A 19015-nucleotide genomic window follows, 5' to 3' on the forward strand; every position below is an offset into this window, starting at 1 on the left:
AATCATGTGGTGGGGGCATGCTTCCAGAAGATTATTGAAGCGCTCCCAGTATTCGAAGAGAGTCTCATTGTCATCCTGAATAATCATAGAGATATCCTTCCTCAGTTTATCAGTAACTTCAGATGGAAAGAATTTCTCCAGAAACTCCTTTCTGAGTGTATCCCAGTTGGATACATTTGCTAGAGGTTGAGTGTAGTACCACTCTCTTGCTTTTCCCTCAAGAGAAAATGGAAAAGCTTTCAGCAGAATTGAAGTTTCATCAGTGCCGTCACGCCTGACAGTAGAACAGGCTGCCTGGAAATCTCTCAAGTGCTTGATAGGCTCTTGAGCAGGTAGGCCATGAAACTTGGGCATCAAATTTAACAGTGCGGTCTTTATTTCAAAATCTGTAGCTACCGCTGGATGATGCGCTTGAAACGGTTGCATTGTAAAATTAGGAGCTCCTTCCTCCTGAATGGTAACTCTTCTAGCTGCCATGTTTTCTGCACGTAAAACAACCGAATCAGTAGAATGGGGGATGGTTTCTTCCTCAGATTCACTTTCAAATCCGCCCTCAGAGCGGGCTAACCTACGCTGTTCTCGCCTTATTCATGAAATAGTCCTTTCAATTTCAGGATCGAATATTAGCAAGCGCGGATCAGGAAGTGAACGCGTCATTTGACGGAAGAAACATGCAGCTCATAGTAGCAAAATTAAATAAAATGCAAATAAATAAATTCTAATTAATAAAATTAGCACTCTATTGCAACTCCCCGGCAACGGCGCCAAAAATTGATGGGAAGCAGAAGCTGATGAATTAAAAAATTATTAAAATTGATACGTTGCAAGTATAGTTCTTAATTCACCGAAAATCTGCCTATCAATTTAGAAATGTGTCACAAAGAGTTTAAATCAAAATTACTGGGAGTTTTAAGTCCCAGGTCGTCTCCCAACGAGTTGCAGAGAAGGGTGCTATCTTATTAATCAGAGGTTCGAAGAAGTTGAGGTAAGTAAATTGGAATGTAAAGTGAGGAAAATTAAATGATATGAATAAAAAACCTTGACAGGGAATTGATTAGTTAGAATCTCTATCATTGATGGAATGATTTTTTAGATGGATTTATAATTAACGGTTACTCTATTTAGTTATCCTTTACTAGGTAAGGGAAAGTCAAACAAGTTGGATTACTAGATCCGTTCACGAGTTACAACCCACTTAGTTCAAGGGATTGACGTTGATGACAGGATAGCAATTCAACAATTAACCCAATTACAAATTTTCTTTCAATCCTTCCAACTCAAGAGTTCCTTTTCAATCAATTTCCCATCAAGTAATAAAACTACTCACGCATTGTAAATAATAAACCCATAACACATAAAAGGAAATTAAAAGAAGACATGATTATTGGAATTGAAATTGAATTAAAAAGAAATAATCCTTGCATTAAATAATCATAAAAGTATCTGAATAATAAAATTGAACAAAACAAAGAATATGGAAGAATAAAACCAAGTTAAGAAAACAAACTAGAATGATGAAGTCTTAATGAGGAAATAACTCTTATCAATGTTCCAATGCTAAGACCAATTGAAAATTAAAATTCTAAAAACTAGAGAGAAAAACCTAAGAGAGTGAAAAAGTAGATCTAAAACTACTGAATGAATATGTGTGTGTTGTTTCTGCATATTCTCTGACTCTAGTCTGCTGTTCCGGGCCGAAAACTGGGCCGAAATAAAGTCCAAAAATCGCCCCCAGCGAATTTTGCAGATTATGCAGATCGCACATGTCACGTGATCGCGTCGTCCATGCGGACGTGTCGCTTGCGCTTTTTCCTCTCCACGCGTTCGCGTCGTCCACGCTACCGCGTCGCTTGCGCTTTCCAATCCGCGCGGCCGCGCAAGCCATGTGGCCGCGTCACTGCGATTTGTGCTCCTTCGCGCGGTCGCGTGAGCCATGCGACCGCGTCACTTCTCGCTGGTTATCTCCTCAAATTCTTGTGTTCCTTCCATTTTTTGCTAGCTTCCTCTCCAATCTCCATCTCATTCATGCCCTATAAAGCCTGAAACACTTGACACACAGATCACGGCATCGAATGGAATAAAGGAGAATTAAAATTAAATAATTAAAGTCTCTAGGAAGCCATTTTCAAACATGTACTGAATTTAGGAAGGAAATCTAAATGCATGCTAAATTGATGAATAAGTGGGTAAGGATCATGACAAAACCACACAATTAAACACAATATAAACTATAAAATAGTGGTTTATCAACCTCCCCACACTTAAACATTAGCATGTCCTCATGCTAAATTGAAGGAGACAAGGAAATAAGTATGAACATGTAGAAACTCATGAAATGCAATGTAATCCTACATATATAAATAAATGCAACTATATAAGCCCTTCAAAACAATTACAAATCAAATTCCACTAATTCTATCATTATACAATAAAACCGATAAAAGTGCAAGAAGATAGCTTATGAAAGCAGGAAACATGAAAATTCAAGCATTGAACCCTCACTGATAATGTATGTACGCTCTAATCTCTAGTGTATAGGGTAATCACTCTATTCTTCTCTAGTCATGTTTTCTAACTTTTGTTTTTCTCCTAACCAATCAACAACAGTTAATATACCAATGCAAACATCATGAGGTCTTTTCAGGGTTGTAATGGGGCCAAGGTGCAGGTAAGGGTATACATATGGCTAAGTGAGCTTTATAAATTGAATCTTTAATTAACCTAAGCTCTCACCTAATATACATATATTCTATATACTTTTAAATTCATGCCTAGCTACCCATAATTCCCTTTTTCAACACATACTCATATTTCAACTTTGTATTTTAATTCTATCATATGTGCATTGATCTTTGAGTTCTGAATTTAACATTGGGGTAATTTTGTCCCCTTATTTATTTGTTTATCGTTTTTTTTGAATTGAAATAAATAAAGCTTATCAACGCACATAGATTTTTTATTCTTATAGTTTCACATGAATAGGTATCCAAATTCCCTTTAAATTTTCATGACACATTCCCTTAACAACTTTTGTTCCCACAATTTCCGATACTTAACTAGCACACACAATTCTATCTTAAGCTAACCAAAGATTCAATTTGGGATATGCAATTGTTTTTTAGCTTGAGGTTAGTAATGTGGTAAAATATAGAACAAATGGGGTTTTAAAGGCTCAAAGTGGTTAACAAAGATAATTGAAAAGGGTAGGCTTGATTTGGATAAGTGAGTTTAAACAAATAATGGCCTCAATCATGTGCAAGCATGTAAATATAATAAATATTGGACATATAAGATAAAACAAAATATAGATTACAATCATAGAGAAGTAAACACACAAGAATAAAATAATTATGGTTAAATAATGTAACCATACATAAAGGCTCAAATCTTTCACAGGTTGTGTGTTCTTTAGCTCAAACATCATGTTCCAAATACAACTCAAGCAGATTTATCATAAAAATTTTGAAAAATTAGTGAAATTTTATTCCAAAGATAGATTTTTAAAAGAAACTTATTGTCTTTTCAATCAAGTAGAACATGCATGCAACTATTCTAACCTATGCAATTTATTCTATTCTATAAAGGGGAGAAAATCTAACTAAAATATCCTAATTATTGGTGTACAGAGAAGAGAAATTACCTCCGGACGTCAGGTACTAACCGACCTCCCTACACTTAAGACTTTGCACCGTCCTTGGTGCCATCTGTCAGGAACAGGAGTGGGCTGGTAGCAGTATCTCCACAGTCGGGACTATCATGGCTCCCGGTGCTGGTAAAAGAAGTGGAGTCCGGAGTGTCTGAGTCCTTGAATTTGCCCATGATCAGCTCCTTGAGGTATGTGAATCGGCGCTTGTTACGGCGCTCTCTCATCTTAGCTTTCAGTTCATGCCGATCCAATTGTTACGGAGCAATTTCTCAGTTGTAGATGCTTGTGGTGTTGAAGAAGGAATATCTTCAACTGGCTCAGTAGGCTGGCTTGTAGTGGCAGCTGAAAGTCTGAGGTATTTCCCGTTAGGGACATATTGATCATCCCGTGGAAGCATGGCTTTGGTGTCCCCAGCTCTGTAGGAGACTCCAGCTGCTGAGACAAGATCTGAGACCAGGGCGGGAAAAGGTAGGTTGCCCGCGATTTGTACGTGATCCATGGCATTCCGGATGTGTCTTGAGAGATTCAGAGGTTGGTCTGTAAGGATGCACCATAGTAGAACAACCATGTCTGCAGTGAAGGAGGACTCATGAGTGCTCGGAAAGACGTAGTGGGACATGATCTGTGCCCATACGCGAGCCTCCAAGGTAAGTGCGGAAGCCAAGATTCCCTTAGGGCGGGTACGGTGGTATCCATAGATCCAACGGCTGCCAGGTAATGCGATGACTCCGAGAACGGAGTCCCAGTCAAATTGGTATCTCTGGTGCTGAAGGGTGGCTTCTTGAAAAGCGTCCATTCCTGCTGGAATAGGGGGAAGACTCAGAACGTGCTGAATGTCCTCTTCTGTGATGGGGACTTGTTGCTGCCGGACATAAACAGACTGCAGGGTCGGTATGTAGAAGTTGGAGTAGAACTCAACTACCCAAGAGAGATTGACCTGCCTCGGCTGTCTCCGTAAGAAACCCCATTGTCTTCGTTCAATTTGTGGCTCAACAAAGGAGGCAATATTGGATGGGAGGATAAGAAGGTATTCATTGTTATAGTTCCTTTCTGCTAGGATAGGGAACATCTGCTCACAGTAGCGATTGGGAAATCGCGCAGTGTCCTTTGCTGGAAAGGCTTTCTCCTTGTCGTCAACCTTTATTATCCTCTTAACTCTTTTTGTTGAGGGCTTGACTGTGGTTGAAGAAGGCTCTGCCACTAATGCTCTTTTAGTTCCTCTTCTTGCTGGTGGTTTAGAAGTAGCTTTCTCTTTTCCTTTCTTGGTGGCCATCCTGAAAGAAGGGAAGAGAAAGGAAATTAAATTCAAAGAGATAGAGCAAGGAAGAGGGTATTGTAAGTGATAGCCAATGCACAATAAAGATAAATGGCATTAACACATGGTCCGGATTACATGTGAAAAGCTCATCAATGGAAATATTGCAAGTGCATGTGGGACAATGGAATGCAAGAGGTTTATTGGCATGCAGGCAAAGGCATGCGTAGCATATATGAAACATTCAATGTCCAATTTAGATTACCATCACGTTTGTATTGACAATTAAATTTAATTAATAAAATATGAAAGGGAATTTGTGAAAAGCAAGCATTGCATATTAGAGTAAAATAATGTGAAGAAGTGCATAATGCCATATGGGCTTTTTCACAAACACATAGCATGCATGTAGAATAAGCTCTTGAAAGTATGAATTTGAACATGCAAGCAATCCCTTAAAAAATAATATATATGATTGTCAAACAAATTTATAAAAAACCATAAGCATATAAAGATAAATAATGACTCACATAAATAGATAACACCAAGTAAAAAGGAAAAGAAAAGAAAAGAAAATAAGAACAATGAAGAAAAGATAAGAAGATAACATATGAAAATAAGAAGAATAGTAGAAAAGTGAGAAAGAAGAAAAGAAAAACCTTGTTAATGGGGGTGAGAAAGATAGAGAATGAAAAGTGAGATAGAAAGGGGAAGGGAGAAAGAAGAAAGAAGGAGGAAAAGAAAAATTAGGATTTGGAGGAAAGAAAGATAAGATAATTTGGCAACTGAGGTTGAGCTGTGCGGCGCATGCGACGCGGCCGCGGAAGGCACGCGTTCGCGTGGTTGCGCTCCAGGGAAGATGACGCGATCGTGTCGGTGACGCGGTCGCGTGACCTATGTTGCACTGCTGGCGCGAGTGCAGCCTCGCTCCAGCACAACTCTCTGTTCGATTCATTTTAATTGCCAAAATTGGGTAACGCGATCGCGTGGGTCACGCGATCGTGTGGGTCACGCGATCGCATGAGTGTGCGTTATAAAATGGGTGACGCGGCCGCGTCAGCGACGCGGTCGCGTGACAAGGATTGTGCTTCCAGCACCAATCCAGCATCACTCTTGCACAGAATGCGACTGTGCACCCTTTTACGTTGAAAACTCAGGGCACGCGGCCGCGTGGGAGGCCATGATTTCCATGTGACGCGGTCGCATGGGGTAATTTGTGCCATTGGCACGACTCCAGCACTGCTCCTACGTAACTTTCTGTTCATTTTTATTTTTCTTTTCTCCCCTGCCACGCGGATGCGTCGCTGGTGCAATCGCGTCGCGCGGCGAAATTTTTTTTTTTTTAAAAAACTAAAATACTAAAAGTGAAGAAAAGAACGATCATACCGTGGTGGGTTGTCTCCCACCAAGCACTTTGCTTTAACGTCCGTAAGTTGGACGCTCCACTAGCTCAATCTGCTGCAATGTGGGGATCTTCCAAGTGGAGGATCTCAAGCTCCTTGCTTTTCTGCACTTTCTCACTATGGTACAGCTTCAGGTGGTGTCCATTAACCTTAATAAGTTCAGAGCTTGAAGGATGTCTTAGGTGATAAACTCCGTACGGTTCAGCCTTCTCTACTCTGTATGGACCTTCCCATTTTGATCTTAACTTACCGGGCATTAGCCTTAGTCGAGATTTGTAAAGGAGGACGAAATCTCCAGGTTGAAATTCTTTCTTCTTGATGCACAGCTTTCATCCTTTCCTTGCAAATTCTGGAATTCTCATAAGCTTCTAGGCGACGGTTCTTCAGTTCCTGTAGTTGCAACTTCCTTTCAGCTCCGACCTTCTCAATTTCCATGTTGCACTCTTGAACTGCCCAGAAGGCTCTGTGTTCGATTTCAACTAGGAGATGGCAAGCTTTTCCATAAACTAAGCGAAAGGGACTCATCCCAATGGGTGTCTTGTATGCTGTTCTATATGCCCACAGTGCATCTTGTAGCCTGGTGCTCCAGTCTTTTCTATGAGGCTTCACTATCTTTTGCAAGATACGCTTAATTTCTCTGTTCGACACCTCGGCTTGCCCATTAGTTTGAAGATGGTAAGCCGTTGCAACTTTATGGATTATCCCATGCTTCTTCATCAATCCTGTTAGTCTCCTGTTACAAAAATGGGTGCCTTGATCGCTCACGATCGCTCGTGGTGATCCAAAACGGCATATAATGTGGTTTCTCACAAAGAAAACAACAGTGTTAGCATCGTCAGTGCGGGTAGGGATTGCTTCCACCCATTTGGAAACATAATCCACAGCTAACAATATATAAAAATATCCACTAGAATTTGGAAATGGACCCATGAAGTCAATGCCCCATACATCAAAAATTTCACAGAAAAGCATATAGTGTTGAGGCATCTCATCCCTCCTGGATATATTACCAAATTTCTGGCATGGGATACAAGATTTGCAAAATTCAGCAGCATCTCTAAAAAGAGTAGGCCACCAGAATCCACAGTCTAAGATCTTTCTAGCTGTTCGTTGAGGGCCAAAATGTCCTCCAGTCTCAGATGAGTGACATGCCTCTAAAATGGACTGGAATTCTGATTGAGGCACACAACGTCTAATTATTTGGTCAGCGCCACATCTCCATAAATATGGGTCATCCCATATATAATATTTAGACTCACTTTTCAGCTTGTCTCTTTGATGTTTAGAAAAATGTGGAGGAAATGTGCGGCTAACCAAATAATTAGCAACAGGTGCATACCAAGGGACTACCTCAGATACTGCTTGTAGGTTATCAAAAGGAAAATTATCATCTATAGGAGTAGAATCATCCTTAATATATTCAAGGCGACTCAAGTGGTCTGCTACTAAATTCTGATTACCACTCCTATCCTTTATTTCTAAATTAAATTCTTGTAGCAGCAGTATCCAACGTATAAGCCTTGGTTTGGACTCCTTTTTAGCTAATAGATACTTTAGAGCTGCGTGGTCCGAATACACTACTACTTTGGTACCAAGTAAATAGGCCCAGAATTTATCCAGAGCAAAAACAATAGCAAGAAGTTCTTTCTCAGTAGTAGTATAATTGGACTGGGCAGTGTCTAAAGTCTTAGACGCATAGGCAATAACAAAAGGATCCTTACCTTCACGCTGAGCCAGCGCTGCTCCTACTGCATGGTTGGAAGCATCGCACATGATTTCAAACGGTTGGCTGCAGTCGGGTCCTCTCACAATTGGGGCTTGAGTTAGAGTAGTTTTCAGCTTATCAAATACTTGTTTGCAATCTTCACTGAACTCGAACTCAATGTCCTTTTGCTGTAATCTGGATAAGGGAAGTGCCACCTTACTAAAGTCTTTAATAAATCTCCTGTAGAAACCTGCATGGCCAAGGAACGAACGGACTTCCCTCATAGAAGAGGGATAAGGTAAACTAGAAATAACATTCACCTTTGCTGGGTCTACAGAAATGCCATTTTTAGATACCACATGTCCTAATACAATCCCTTGTTTTACCATAAAGTGGCATTTTTCGAAATTCAATACAAGGTTTGTATTAATACATCTATCTAATACTCTAGATAATCCCTCTAATAAAAGGGTAAAAGAATCACCATAAACGCTAAAATCGTCCATAAAAACTTCCATACAGTGCTCAGTAAGATCAGAGAAAAGACTCATCATGCACCTTTGGAAAGTAGCTGGTGCATCGCATAAGCCAAAGGGCATTCTCTTATAAGAATAAGTCCCAAAAGGACATGTAAAAGTAGTCTTTTCCTGATCCTCAGGAGCTATATGAATCTGGAAATAACCTGTGTAACCATCTAGAAAGTAATAATGTGATTTACCTGACAGGCGATCAAGCATTTGATCAATGAATGGAAGTGGGTAGTGATCCTTACGGGTAGCTTGGTTGAGACGCCTGTAATCAATGCAGACTCTCCAAGCATTCTGAACTCTAATTGCTATGAGCTCTCTATGCTCATTCTTCACTGTAGTGACTCCAGACTTCTTGGGTACCACTTGTACTGGGCTTACCCATTCACTGTCTAAAATGGGATATATGATACCAGCCTCCAATAGTCTGGTCACCTCCTTCTTGACAACTTCCAAGATGGTGGGATTCAATCTTCTCTGGGGTTGACGGACAGGTCTTGCTCCCTCTTCTAAAAATATTCTGTGCTCGCATAATTGATGGTTGATTCCTACTATGTCTGCCAAGCTCCACCCAATTGCCTTCTTATGCTTCCTCAGCACATCAAGTAGCTGCTCTTCTTGTTGATGAGCCAGTTCTCTTGCAATAATAACCGGAAGCTTCTGCTCATCCTCAAGATAAGCATATTTGAGATGTGGAGGAAGAGGTTTCAATTCTAACTTTTGATCATGGGCAGGCTCTGGATTATCTGGAGCTCGTGAAAATGGCGAAGTGCCTTCACTGTCAGTTAAGAGGGTCCCCACACTCGGACCTTGTCCAGTGTGCCTCTCTTCAAACTCTTCTTTTTGAACTTCAGCCACGCTTTCGTCTATGACATCACACTGGAAGATAGAACGATCTTCTGGGGGGTTGTTAATGACTCCATTCAAATTGAAGATCACTATGCGGCCATCTATTTCAAAGGAGTATGTTCCTGAAAAAGCATCCAATTTGAATTTTGATGTCTTCAGGAATGGTCTTCCAAGTAGGATCGATGATGGATTATCTGAATCATTATGGGGCATCTCCAAGATATAAAAATCAGTGGGAAATGTGAGCCCTTTAATGTTCACCAAAACATCTTCAGCAACTCCAGCCACTGTAATAATGCTTTTATCTGCTAACACAAAACGAGTTGCCGACCGTTTTAAGGGAGGGAGCCTCAAAACATCATATATGGACAAAGGCATTATACTGACACATGCTCCTAAATCACACATGCAATCATAAATTACTACACCACTAATAGTACAACTAACTATGCAAGGACCTGGATCACTATATTTTTCAGGTAATCCTCCCATTAAAGCAGATATAGAACTACCTAAAGGAATAGTTTCTAATTCATTAATCTTGTCTTATGGATACATAAGTCTTTTAGAAACTTTGCATATTTAGGTACCTGCTGAATAACATCAAAAAGGGGGATAGTTACCTCGACCTTTTTGAATATCTTTACCATTTTAGGATCAGGTTCCAGCTGCTTCCTGGGCTTCCTTGCAAGCTATGGAAATGGAATGGGAACAGTGGTTTCCGTGGTGCTTGCGCCTTTTGGTGCTTCTTCTTGTGGTTGAGCTATCTCTTCTTCAGCTATGTCCTGTATATCCTCTTCCTCTTCAACATCTTCGATTTCCACCACCTCTTCAGCTGAGGCATATTCTGGTGAGCTTGGTTCTGATGACAAGTCATCCTAGCCTATTTTAGCTAGTCTTTTTCTTTAGTTTTCATTAGAATTATGCACTTTCTTGAGCTACAAGCAAGCTAATTGAGTAGATTTTCATGTTTCCCTTGATTGAACCAACCATATATGAATTCATGCCATTTCATGAGGTTTTGTGCTATATTTGTTGCATATTATGAAAGATTGAATATCTCATGATTTTGAGCATAGCTTTGATGAGTTTGGTTGATTCATGATAGGTGAAGAAAGCTTGGAAAAAGGTTGAAGCAAAGAGGAATGGCTAGAAGTGAAGAAAGGGATAAGTGAAATTGAACTTGGAGGCATGAAGTTAGCCCCAACGTTAGCCCCCTAACTTGGAGGCTAACGTTGGGCATGAAAATCACTCCCTGGGCTCCCCACGTTTGAGCCAACGTTAGCCCCCTAACTTGGAGGCTAACGTTGGCACATGACATTGCAAGGAAGAGGCCAACGTTAGCTCCAACGTTAGCCCCCTAACTTGGAGGCTAACGTTGGAACTTGAAATTCATCCCTGGGCAAGCCAACGTTTGCACCAACGTTAGCCCCCTAACTTGGAGGCTAACGTTGGCACATGAATCACAAAGGGAGGGGCACCAACGTTTGCGCCAACGTTAGCCCCCTAACTTGGAGGCTAACGTTGGCACCACTAGCACTAAGCAAGGCCAACGTTAGGGTCAAAGTTAGACCCCTAACGTTGGCACCAACGTCCAAACCAGAAAATCATGCTTGCTGCTATGAAAAGTTGGGGTCAAAGTTAGACCCCTAACTTTGGCCCTAACGTTGGGACCAACTATGGCTAACTTCAAAACCGGTTCAATTGGTTCACTTCGGTTCTTCTTCAAACTTCAAGAGCAATCAACCAAGGCCTCTTTCAACCCAATTCCACCAAGAACAAAGGCCCAACTCAAAGCTTGAAGATCATTTTGGAAAGTGTATAAATAGGATAGAATTCAAGTTATTCGGGGAGCTTTCTTTTTGGAATTTTCATAATAGTTTTCGGAGAGCTTTTGAACTTAACTTTTCTTTGCTTTCATTGCTTTCATTTTCATTTACACTTTTGTCTTGGATCTTGGATTAGAGAATTGAAGAAATTCTGTTTCAATCTCAATCTTGGATCTCTCTGTTTCTTTATTGTTAATTGAATTGAATTTCCGGTTCATTGTTCTTCATCTCTTTTCTTTGCAATTTACAATTTCCTTGCTATTGTTCTTGTTGGATCTAGGAAGGCATTGAGATCTAGACTTAGTTTTCTAGTCTCTGGGTCCTGAGATCTGAATTTCTCATTTCAATTCCCTGTTTATTACTTTTTCTGTTCATTTACTTTACTGCTTCAAGATCCGGTTCAATCCCAATTCCCTTTCCCTCTTCTGTTTGATGCAATTTAGTTTTTCCTTGTTTAATTTCTGCAAATCCACATCCCAATCCCCTTTACATTTCAAGCAATTTACATTCCTTGCACTTTAAGATTCCGCAATTTACATTTCTTGCACTCTAAGTTTCTGCCATTTAATTTCTTGTTCTTTAAGATTCAGCCATTTAATTCCCTGCTTTCTTTAATTTCATGCAATTTTCATTCTGCAAGTCACAAATCACCCAACCAACACTTGATTCGCTTGACTAAATCAATCACTAAACTAAAATTGCTCAATCCTTCAATCCCTGTGGGATCGACCTCACTCCCGTGAGTTTTTATTACTTGATACGACCCGGTACACTTGCCGGTTAGTTTTGGGTGTTTTGGGAGAGATTCGTTTCTCATCAAAATATCTCATCAAGTTTTTGGCGCCGTTGCCGGGGATTGATTAGATTGACAATGATTAAGTAAGGTGGTAATCTAGATCAAGCACTTTTTCTTTAATTTTTGACTAACCCACTAACTGTTTGAAGTTTTGTCCCAACCGGATACATCCAATTTTCAAGAGAATCACTGTGTTTTCTGTTGATTGATTTATATGTCACAGGAAAGAAGGAGTTTCTGAGAAAGAAGAACATCACAACATGAAGCCACAACTCATTACACTAATAGAGAACAATTGTTCCTATGGTGGAAATCCCTTGGAGGACTCTAAACAGCACCTATCCATTTTTCTGAAAACTTGTGGGGCTGTCAATCTCAATGGTGTAGACCATGACACCATTAAGCTCTTGTTATTTCCCTTCTCACTGAAGGATGAAGCGGCACAATGGCTTGAAACCTTTCCCCAAAGAAGTATAACTAGTTGGGATGAATTGGCTGCCAAGTTTCTAGCCAAATTCTCCTCACCCCAGCAACACATCAAGATGAAAGAAGGAGTGCATCCATTCATACAAAGAGAGGAAGAACCACTGTTCAAAGCATGGGAGAGATACAAGAAAGCAAATGACAAAGTGGATTTTCGAGCGTTCTATGAAGGATTAACCTCCGAAACAAGAAAAGCAGTAGATTACTTCTCAGATGGCCTACTCAAGGCAACAGCAACCATCCAAGGAACTGCAGAGTTCAGTGACAAAAGAGCCAATAACCAACACTCACTTGAGACGCCACGGAATGCAATTTCAGAAAAGGAAGTAATGAATCTTGAAGGAGTGAGAGCAATCATGAATCAAAACAAGCAGCTACACCAGCAAACTCAGCAGCACTTGGAATCAATAGCTAGACAAATTGATTCTCTACATTCTGCCACAGTGAATGCACAATTTCCACCATGGAAACCACATTCTTATTTAAGAATGAGGGAATCTCAGTATCAGGAACAAAGGGACTTCAACTATAATAACCCCAACTTCCCAAACCTGCAAAAACATCACCATACCAACAAAAATCACTACACACCACCCCAATATACACACCTCCAACCCTATCCTACCTCACCATCTGCCCAAAATGACTTACATCAATCACCACAATTAACACAGTCACAACCAATCCTAAACTTCCAAAAACTCTATGTTCTAGAAATGATGATGGAGAGGTTTATGAAAATTCAAGAAATGACATTAATAGAGCAGGAGGACATAAGGAAAAACCAAGAGGCATATCTCAAGAGAATTGAAAGGTACATGGAACAAATGGTTCAAAATCCTGCTAAACTAGGTGAGAGAGAGGGAAATATATCCCTAAAAGCCACTAAAGATGACTCAAAGAACAATGAAAAAGCTGCTGAGTTGAAAGGGAAAGCAGTTTTGGAAAACAAGGAGAAGCCTACGGTAAGAGGAGGAAACCAAAGGCAATAGAGACCTCAATTTCCATAATCAGAGGATGAAGGATGTCAAGCTAGTGACAATAAAAGAGCGCTTGTTGGGAGGCAACCCAACCGGAGGTAACTATCTTTTCATATCTATTTCAATAAAAAGGTTAAGTAGTTTTATCTATAATGCAAGAAGCTAAGTTTGGTGTTGCACACCAAAACAATCTAAGGGAGAATGAAGGATTCTAAGTTTGGTGTTCCACTAAAATCTCATCATAAAAACACACTCTCACCTTCTGCATAACGCTGGCTTCAAGCATGTTGGATAAACTGGTTAACTATTCTGCTGTTTCCTAGTTTTCAGTTTTATTGCTTTTGAAAAAGAAGAAAAAGAGTTTTACACATGGTTAATCTAATGCATTGGCAAGGTACTAAGTTTGGTGTTCCCACACCAAAGTAAGTACAAAGGCCCACAAATAAATCATGCAAGCTAACCATTTTTCAAGTGCTTGGGGAACAAGCAACTTTCAATATCATTGCAGAGATCCATACAAGCTGTTGGAAGGATTAAGCATCATCAACCAAAGAAACAAAAGATGAACATAAAGGACAGCAATGATGATGATGAGAAGAAGGAAAGCAAGTGAACTCCAACAGGTTGTATTGTTAAGTGATTGTTTCACTTCAAATACTGCTGTTATTGAAAGTTGGATTGTATCCTTAATTGCCCTGCCTGTCTGCATAGTATAGTTTCTTTCTATATACCACTGCCTCCCTGCATAGCATAGTCTTTCTTTATAATTCAATAAGCAAGATGCTTGATCATTCACAACATTCTCATCTTCAAAACTTGTTTGCACTCAATTTTCAAGAATGCATCACATGAAAGTTCTTTGAAAAGAAGGATTGAGGAATTAAACAATTTTGAGGCAAGCAAAAGATTAGGAGAAGTGGTGGTTCTAGTTGTATGACTATGTATTGAGGTTGCATGCTTGTGAAAACTTGCATGGGAGCTCATAGGCGGGACATGAAGTTCAAAGAAGTATTGTGGAGATTCTCAAAAATTTATTGATCCAAGAAGCAGCAAACAAAATAAAAGAAAGAAAAGAAAATACAAAAACAAAAAGAATATGGCCCAAGGCTCTGAGCATCAATTACTAGGCAGAAAAAGAAAGAAAGAAACAAAAACTCAAAGAGTTGTTATCCTAGTAAATGCTTGTGGTTGAAGTGTGTCAAGGAAAGAGGCTTGAGCAAGTAAATCCTTAGGGGTGCTTTAACACCTAATACCTTAAAACCAACTGGTTTAGGAGTATTGATTGAAAGCTTATATAAAGAGCCGCCTTGAGACATGATACTTAGAGTCGAGGCCAAAGCATAGAAACTATAAGCTGCTTCAAGGTGATTACATATAAAGAGATCTCCATGGTACCATTTGGATGAAAATCCTAAGACCTACGACTCCCAATATGTAAGGACTAGTGAGCACTGAAGCCCTTGCATAAGCATATGATTTAGAGTTCACCCCACTGATACTTGATCACTTCACTCACTGCACTTTACAAGTGTTCCTCAATCCATCTCAATTAAAAAACCTTGGAGCATAAATCTATTTCTTGCTTGAGGACAAGCAAGCTTTAAGTTTGGTGTTGTGATGACAAGTCATCGTAGCCTATTTTAGCTAGTCTTTTTCTTTAGTTTTCATTAGAATTATGCACTTTCTTGAGCTACAAGCAAGCTAATTGAGTAGATTTTCATGTTTCCCTTGATTGAACCAACCATATATGAATTCATGCCATTTCATGAGGTTTTGTGCTATATTTGTTGCATATTATGAAAGATTGAATATCTCATGATTTTGAGCATAGCTTTGATGAGTTTGGTTGATTCATGATAGGTGAAGAAAGCTTGGAAAAAGGTTGAAGCAAAGAGGAATGGCTAGAAGTGAAGAAAGGGATAAGTGAAATTGAACTTGGAGGCATGAAGTTAGCCCCAACGTTAGCCCCCTAACTTGGAGGCTAACGTTGGCACATGACATTGCAAGGAAGAGGCCAACGTTAGCTCCAACGTTAGCCCCCTAACTTGGAGGCTAACGTTGGAACTTGAAATTCATCCCTGGGCAAGCCAACGTTTGCGCCAACGTTAGCCCCCTAACTTGGAGGCTAACGTTGGCACATGAATCACAAAGGGAGGGGCACCAACGTTTGCGCCAACGTTAGCCCCCTAACTTGGAGGCTAACGTTGGCACCACTAGCACTAAGCAAGGCCAACGTTAGGGTCAAAGTTAGACCCCTAACATTGGCACCAACGTCCAAACCAGAAAATCATGCTTGCTGCTATGAAAAGTTGGGGTCAAAGTTAGACCCCTAACTTTGGCCCTAACGTTGGGACCAACTATGGCTAACTTCAAAACCGGTTCAATTGGTTCACTTCGGTTCTTCTTCAAACTTCAAGAGCAATCAACCAAGGCCTCTTTCAACCCAATTCCACCAAGAACAAAGGCCCAACTCAAAGCTTGAAGATCATTTTGGAAAGTGTATAAATAGGATAGAATTCAAGTTATTCGGGGAGCTTTCTTTTTGGAATTTTCATAATAGTTTTCGGAGAGCTTTTGAACTTAACTTTTCTTTGCTTTCATTGCTTTCATTTTCATTTACACTTTTGTCTTGGATCTTGGATTAGAGAATTGAAGAAATTCTGTTTCAATCTCAATCTTGGATCTCTCTGTTTCTTTATTGTTAATTGAATTGAATTTCCGGTTCATTGTTCTTCATCTCTTTTCTTTGCAATTTACAATTTCCTTGCTATTGTTCTTGTTGGATCTAGGAAGGCATTGAGATCTAGACTTAGTTTTCTAGTCTCTGGGTCCTGAGATCTGAATTTCTCATTTCAATTCCCTGTTTATTACTTTTTCTATTCATTTACTTTACTGCTTCAAGATCCGGTTCAATCCCAATTCCCTTTCCCTCTTCTGTTTGATGCAATTTAGTTTTTCCTTGTTTAATTTCTGCAAATCCACATCCCAATCCCCTTTACATTTCAAGCAATTTACATTCCTTGCACTTTAAGATTCTGTAATTTACATTTCTTGCACTCTAAGTTTCTGCCATTTAATTTCTTGTTCTTTAAGATTCAGCCATTTAATTCCCTGCTTTCTTTAATTTCATGCAATTTACATTCTACAAGTCACAAATCACCCAACCAACACTTGATTCGCTTGACTAAATCAATCACTAAACTAAAATTGCTCAATCCTTCAATCCCTGTGGGATCGACCTCACTCCCGTGAGTTTTTATTACTTGATACGACCCGGTACACTTGCCGGTTAGTTTTGGGTGTTTTGGGAGAGATTCGTTTCTCATCAAAATATCTCATCAGGTTCCTCCTAATTCCTCTCCTGTAGTGTAGTTCTAGACCTCAGGGTGATGGCATTAATGCCTCCCTTTGGATTGGGTAATGGTTGAGAGGGGATTCCAGTGGTGCTTGAAGGTTGGTTACTGGAATTTTGTGCTGAACCAAGCTGTGTCATAAAAGCTTGCAGAGTAGAGGTGAGACCATTCAGACTGGTGTTAATACTGTTCACGATGGTACTTTTCATGGCCAGTTGTCTTTTCTCAAAAGCTTGTAATAAATCTTCATTAGAAGATACAGAAGAATGAGTAAATTGAGAGGTTTGTTGCTGATTGTTCGGTGGTCCTTGGTTTTACCTCAGGTGAGGTGCTCGGTAAGGTTGATTTTGCTGCCTGCTATTGTTATTATTCCACCTCTGATTTCTCTAATTATCTCTACCTCCCCTGTTATTGTTGTCCCTCCAATTCTGGTTTGAATTGTCCTGCCATCTATGGTTATTATTTCCACTTTGATTGTACCCTTGGTTGGGACGGTCATAGAAGTTGTGAGTGGATGCCACCATGTTGTCTTCTTGTTGGAGATGCGGGCATTCATCAGTGTAATGGCTGTAATCAGCACAAATTCTGCAAATTCTTTGTGGGACTAGTTGTTGGTTTTGCTGCGGTTGAGTTTGCTGAGCTTGTTGATTCAACTACATTTGCTTCAGCAGGTTGGTCATCTCACAGATGCTTTGAGTTAGAGCAGCAGTCTCTCTGCCAGAAGATACTTCTACAACGGCTTTTGAACGGCCTTGCTTCTGTCTGTGGTTCCGAGTAGATTCAGCTAAATCACTGATCAATTGCCAAGCTTCATCAGTGGTCTTGTACTTCTTCATAGACCCATTGCTGGCACTTTCCAATGTGGTCTTATCTTGGGGCCTCATACCTTGTGTGATATAGCTGAGTAGCACGATCTTGTCAATCATGTGGTGGGGGCATGCTTCCAGAAGATTATTGAAGCGCTCCCAGTATTCGAAGAGAGTCTCATTGTCATCCTGAATAATCATAGAGATATCCTTCCTCAGTTTATCAGTAACTTCAGATGGAAAGAATTTCTCCAGAAACTCCTTTCTGAGTGTATCCCAGTTGGATACATTTGCTAGAGGTTGAGTGTAGTACCACTCTCTTGCTTTTCCCTCAAGAGAAAACGGAAAAGCTTTCAGCAGAATTGAAGTTTCATCAGTGCCGTCACGCCTGACAGTAGAACAGGCTGCCTGGAAATCTCTCAAGTGCTTGATAGGCTCTTGAGCAGGTAGGCCATGAAACTTGGGCATCAAATTTAACAGTGCGGTCTTTATTTCAAAATCTGTAGCTACTGCTGGATGATGCGCTTGAAATGGTTGCATTGTAAAATTAGGAGCTCCTTCCTCCTGAATGGTAACTCTTCTAGCTGCCATGTTTTCTGCACGTAAAACAACCGAATCAGTAGAACGGGGGATGGTTTCTTCCTCAGATTCACTTTCAAATCCGCCCTCAGAGCGGGCTAACCTACGCTGTTCTCGCCTTATTCATGAAATAGTCCTTTCAAGTTCAGGATCGAATATTAGCAAGCGCGGATCAGGAAGTGAACGCATCATTTGACGGAAGAAACATGCAGCTCATAGTAGCAAAATTAAATAAAATGCAAATAAATAAATTCTAATTAATAAAATTAGCACTCTATTGCAACTCCCCGGCAACGGCGCCAAAAATTGATAGGAAGCAGAAGCTGATGAATTAAAAAATTATTAAAATTGATATGTTGCAAGTATAGTTCTTAATTCACCGAAATTCTGCCTATCAATTTAGAAATGTGTCACAAAGAGTTTAAATCAAAATTACTGGGAGTTTTAAGTCCCAGGTCGTCTCCCAACGAGTTGCAGAGAAGGGTGCTATCTTATTAATCAGAGGTTCGAAGAAGTTGAGGTAAGTAAATTGGAATGTAAAGTGAGGAAAATTAAATGATATGAATAAAAAACCTTGATTGGGAATTGATTAGTTAGAATCTCTATCATTGATGGAATGATTTTTTAGATGGATTTATAATTAACGGTTACTCTATTTAGTTATCCTTTACTAGGTAAGGGAAAGTCAAACAAGTTGGATTACTAGATCCGTTCACGAGTTACAACCCACTTAGTTCAAGGGATTGACGTTGATGACAGGATAGCAATTCAACAATTAACCCAATTACAAATTTTCTTTCAATC

At 39.9% G+C, this 19015-nt stretch overlaps 2 non-coding genes across 2 annotated transcripts; both read left to right on the forward strand.

Moving 5' to 3' along the window:
* Positions 1 to 108, forward strand: LOC148561281 (small nucleolar RNA R71). Its single transcript, XR_015888301.1, has one exon. It is a non-coding gene; the product is annotated as a small nucleolar RNA R71 (small nucleolar RNA).
* A 17638-nt stretch (positions 109 to 17746) lies between these two features.
* On the forward strand, positions 17747 to 17854 carry LOC148561282 (small nucleolar RNA R71). The gene has a single exon (XR_015888302.1). It is a non-coding gene; the product is annotated as a small nucleolar RNA R71 (small nucleolar RNA).
* The last annotated feature ends 1161 nt before the right edge of the window (positions 17855 to 19015 follow it).

This window comes from Arachis ipaensis, chromosome B6, assembly GCF_059453495.1.
Source record: "Arachis ipaensis isolate K30076 ecotype BB chromosome B6, ASM5945349v1, whole genome shotgun sequence".
NCBI lineage: Eukaryota > Viridiplantae > Streptophyta > Magnoliopsida > Fabales > Fabaceae > Arachis > Arachis ipaensis.